Source organism: Chrysochloris asiatica, unplaced genomic scaffold (assembly GCF_000296735.1).
Source record: "Chrysochloris asiatica unplaced genomic scaffold, ChrAsi1.0 scaffold00083, whole genome shotgun sequence".
NCBI lineage: Eukaryota > Metazoa > Chordata > Mammalia > Afrosoricida > Chrysochloridae > Chrysochloris > Chrysochloris asiatica.
The window spans coordinates 4,877,845-4,883,639 of NW_006408601.1; positions in this window are offsets into that span (position 1 = coordinate 4,877,845).

Below are 5,795 nucleotides of genomic sequence, written 5' to 3' on the forward strand. Positions count from 1 at the left end.
CAAACAGCCTCACCACTGGACCAATAAACAAAATTCTTACCAATGGAGAAAAGATTGGAGTTGTCAAGGACTTCATTCTTTTTGGATCAACTATCAACACTCATGGAAGTAGCAGTCAAGAAATCAAATGAGGTACTGCATTAGGCAAATCTGCTGCACAAGCCTTTTTTAAAGTATTGAAGAGCAGAGATGTCAGCTTGAGGACTAAGGTATGCCTGACCCAAGCCATGGTATTTTCAATAACCTCATATGCATGTGAAAGATGGTCAGTGAATAAAGAAGATTGTAGAAGAATTGATGCTTTTGAGTTATGGTGTTGGAGGAGAATATTGAAAGTACCATATCCTCACTACTGGACCAATAAACAACATTCTTACTAACAGAGAAAAGGCTGAAGTTGTCAAGGCCTTTATTCTTCTTGGATCAACTATCAGCACTCATGGAAACAGCAGTCAAGAAATCAGATGACATATTGCATTGGGCAAATCTGCTGCACAAGACCTTTTTTAAAGTGTTGAAGAGCAAAGATGTCAGCTTGAGGACAAAGGTGCGCCTGACCCAGGCCATGGTATTTTCAATAATCTCATATGCATTGGAAAGTAGGACAGTGAATAAGAAAGACCGTAGAAGAATTGATGCTTTTGAGTTATGGTGTTGGAGGAGAATATTGAAAGTGCCATGGGCTTCCAAAAGAACAAACAGATCTGTGTTGGAAGAGGTATAGCTAGAGTGCGTGTTGGAGGCCAGGATGGCCAAACTTCGTCTCTCGTACTTTGGACATATTGTCAGGAAGGACCAGTCACTGGAGAGATTATCATGTTTGATAAAGTGGAAGGTCAGAGGAAGATACCCAGAGAGATGGATTGGCAAAGTGGCAGCATGAAAGGGCTCAAGCATGGCGACAATTATGAGGTTAGCCTAGGATTGGGTAGTGTTTTGTTCTGTTGTGCATAGGGATGCTATAAGTTGGTACCAACTCAATGGCACCAAACAACAACAATATATATATATGATAAGCTATAGGATAAGCACTTGACTACAAGGTCAGTTTGACCTACAAATATCAGTTCCAACCCACCCGCAGCTCCTCAGAAATCTTATACAGGGTAGCTACAGTGGGAATTGACTTGAAGACACTTAACAACAATAACATATATATATATTTGTATATATATATATATGGCATACCATTTTCCAATTCAACGGTTTTTATGTTTACAACTTTGTGACATCAGTTACGTTAATCATACTGGGGACTTCAAAAGGTCATGAGAACATTCCATTTTTTCATGAACTTTTTGAAGCCCCCTTGTACTATGCAACATTGTCCATAACAGATGCCAAATTTCCCGTCACCATAAAACAGAAAGTCACTAAGGATTTTACTTTAGAAGGATCCCTTTAACTGCTGGATGTTGGGAGAGGTCAAAGGAAAAGCTGCTTTAAGAATCAAAGGGAAGGATAAGGAGGACATGAGGAAGAGAAATGAGAGTTTTGGGACCTGAAATCAGTGAAAATGTTTGTAATTTAATATGGATGACAGATCCAGGGAATGTAAATGTAAATTTTTACATGTAAAATTTTTAAGGCATGAAATTCTCTGATTTTCAAAATGGAGAAAGAGGAAATTAGCACCCATTAAAAGGCAAGAAGAAGCAGATAAAGGGTGGGTTGTGGGTTTTGCAATGCTTTTGAAACCCCCTTCTTTAGTTTCTTCTTAGCCACTAATGGATTTAAAATGTTTCTGCACGAAAGGTGCTCAGTAGTATAATCAAATGCTGTTTACTAAAGACACAAAAATAGTACAACTAATCAAATCAAAATAGTGTTATCAAAGGAATTCCCATCAATTTTTCTAAGAGTTTACTAGATAACTCTCTCATTTGATTAAAATCTGAGTTTTCTTGTTTTCTGAGCAATTGATCTTTGGAAATTTTCTTCATGTTCCCAAGGTTAAGTGTCTTAGCATATAATTATCCTATATTGTGTTTGTGAACCTCCAACAAGCTGTCCTTCATTCTTTGTGGACCATTTCAGTCTTGGGTTTGTTTACCTATGATTATTAACATATTTAAATGCAACTGCAGAATTCTGATGCTTAATTTCATGCTGATATGTTGAGATGTTTCAAGAGGAATTTAATGTAGCCGATAAAATGATTTCTATAAATTTCAGGCACTTTAATAGTGTACATTAGAGTCTTAGAGAATAGAATTTTGTTCATGGTGATTATTAAAACATATTTATATTTGACACAAGCATCTCTATTAAAACATTCTCTAAAATGTTAACAGCCAAGAAAAAGCTTCTAATTCCAGGTTAAATGGACACAGATAATATATTCCTTGCGTGATGGCTACTTTGGAGGAGTCATGTGGTGGCTGGGCACCTTAGACTTGGAAAGAGAGTACATATTTCAGAGAAAAATGTCAGCTCCAAATCCAAGACTTTGTCCAAAGCTGAGGGGGTAAGCACCTGGGCTCACCAGGTTTCCTCTGGCAAGCCCACAGTGTTCTATGCTAAGCTTACTTCAGCACCTTCACTAACCTTCTCTCTATTCCCCTGGGGTTATGACAACTCTATAGGCCTGAGATCAGGCTAAATGGATAACTTACACTCTGGAAATCCATCTCTTACTTCAAGTCTGTTTTTATCTATTAACATTTTCTGAACACTTTGTCTGCCACATTATTTTCTAGTCATTGGGGATACTAAAAGAGTCCATGATATTACCTACTGTTTCTAAAAGAGTCCATGATATTACCTACTGTTGTATCATTTCATGTGTTTAACTGAACATGACAGCTGGAAAATGCTCCACAGAAGATATATTCCCTGGAAAGTATAGTCCCTGGTTATATATATATATTTAATGCTTTATTATGAATTTTGTGATAGTTTACAAGGGAGGACATTAGCTTCACATTGATCCCGTTGTATATCATTTCCTTGCCATGGTTACAATCCCTTTCATGCATCATTCATCAACCAAAGGGTATACCCCAGAAGCCTGTCCCCCAGTCGTCTGCATACCACCCCTCTCCGGGTCCAAAGTCTCCAGCTACTCCATCTCCCGACATCATCATCTCTGCCCCTATCCCTGGCATCACTGCTTTTCTGGGTAGGGTTCCATTCTCCACTCTTCTCCTTTGATGGTCCCAGGGACCTCCGCTCCCAGACTGCAAGGTTAATCACTCCCTTCCCTTTGCCCCAAAACATCTACCTTTACATTTCCAGCCCTTACAATCAGTCCTGATAACAATTATTTGCTATTGTATTGCAAGAGACCTATCAGCATCTTCTTTCATCAGCCCTGACTAGGCAGAATGGATACTCAATGGAGATTCTACCTTCCTCCACACCCTCTGGATCTAGGTTCCCTCTTGAAAGCTTGTAAGCCACTCACTTCTTGCCTCTGTAGCCCCCTCATTCTGTGTAGCCAATGTTCAAGTTACCCATCCCTTTCCTCTCTGTGTGTGGAAGAGGTGGGAATGATCCTCGCTGTGAAGATTTGTTCACTCTTTTGAGCTATTGTTTCCATAAGTGTATGTCAAGTTCATCAAATTGTATCAGATTATTCTTTTTTCCCTCTTCTTTCTTCTTCTCTTTGAGCTCTGATCATCCAGTCATTGAAGCCAGGTCAAGTGGGTATTATCTGCAAGTATGGGTATACTTATGCATGTGCCCTCTCTTCATATCAGCTGGATGTTTCACTCTCCACTTTAGTCCTCTGTGGCTATGTCGCTGACTCTGCATCCAAGAGTTCCCTGGACTTCGTACACTGCTAGCCAACCAGGTCTCCATCCAGGTTCACAGAAGTCTATTGAGCATTGTAGGGCTTAGCTCGCAGCTTAATTGCTGTTTTTCCCTCACTTCCCCTTATCGGTGTGAACGTGGTTACCAATCAGAGCATGCATTCCCATTGAGTCTTAGTCTTAGAAGGGGGTTTGCCCTGAGGCGGACCCGACTGCTTGCCTTGATGTCTCCTGGGTGAGCTACTTGTTTGTTCATGTAGTTACCAATCGGCCTGCCTATATTGTTTTGCATTTTTCCTGTCAGTCTTTCTTTCAGGAAGTATCTTCTGTTCTTCTGGCTACTCCAAGCTGGTCTACTTGTCCTATCAAGTGGAAATTTCCCCTCAGAAGATTCTGGATGCTGTTCAGGATTCCACCTATGGTCTTGTGTAATGCAGAGGCTCCGCAGGAAGCCTCCTTCACTGGGCATGTTGTATCCCCATTTTAGGTATTCCAATTAGTTATAAGCAATAGACGGACTTACAAGCTTTCTTTGGTGGTATTTCTGGCTATTCCTATCTCTCCCCCTCCAGTGTCTATTTTATAGCGGTATACAAGAGGAGCCAAGATTCAACAGACAGCCAAGCATCTTAACATTATTTCCCTCTTTTCCCCCTTTACAACATGTCTCCATCTATCTCTGTATCCCAGAGCCCTGTTGTTCTAAGGTTTTGCATACATCATTTGCTTTTGTCCCACTTCAGCTTCACATTCATCCTATTGTATTTCATTTCATTGTAATGATTAAAATCCCCTCCATGCATCATCAAATAACCAAAGGATACATCCCAAAGGCCCACCCCGTCTGGCTGTCAGCAAACAGCTCCTCTCCCTCCCTGAGTCCCGTGTCCCCAGCCACTCCATCTGTCCATGCTATCATAGTCCCCCCACCATTTTGGGTCTGGGCAGTCTCCAGCCCCTCCCCCCCAAAGATATTCCAGTTAGTTATAGGCTGGATACAGGCCCACATGTTTTCTGTTGTGATGTTTCTGGCTGCTCCCCCTGCCCCCAAGTGTCTATTTCACGATGGTAGGCAAGGGAGACCAAGATTCAAAAGACAGCCAAGCATCCTAACATTATACCCCTCATTTCCCCCTTTCAAGCCATGCTCAGTCCCTGTTTTCTGAAGTTCTGTTATTTCAGGGTTGTGCATACCTCATCATTTAGATCTGTCCCACCTAGCCCATGAGAACCTGCCCAACCGTTCTCTCATCAGCCTTGTTCTTCTTTTCCCCCTCCCCCTTCTTGTATATTGCCTGCCTTCCCTTAGCTCCCCACCCTGCTCCCAGGCTCTCCTGTGTCTATTCCCTACCCTGTGCTCTTTCTTCCCCTCCCTACCCACCTCTCATCCCATACATACCGATGATCAGCATTTATATATTTAGATGCCCCCCTCCCCCAACTTTTGGGTGGGTTCTTTTTCTTAGTCTTTTACACTAATGGTCTTCTGTAGTATTTCTCCTTTTACGACTAATTTCACTCAGTATAATGTCCTCAAGGTTCATCCATGTTATGCAATGGCTTGCAGCTTCTTTGTTGTTCTTCAGGGTAGCATAGTATTCCATTGTGTGTATGTACCAGTTTGTTTATCCATTCTTCAATTGATGGACATTTTGGTTGTCTCCAGTTTTTTGCTATTGTAAATAGTGCTGCTATGAACGTTGGTGTGCATATATCTACTCGTGTTATGGCTCATATTTCTTGTGGGTAAATACCAAGTTGAGGAATTGCTGAGTCATATGGTAGTTCTATTTCCAGCCTTCTGAGGAAGCACCATATTGCTTTCCAGAGAGGTTGGGCCATTTTGCAGTCCCACCAGCATTTCAGGAGGGTCCCAGTCTCTCCACATCTCTGCCAGCATTTATTGTCCTCTGCTTTTTTTTTTGTTATCTTTGCTATTGTTTCGTTGTTTTGATTTGCATCTCTCTAATGACTAGTGATTGTGAACATTTCTTCATATGTTTGTTGGCTGCCTGGATCTCCTCCTTGGTGAAGTGTCTG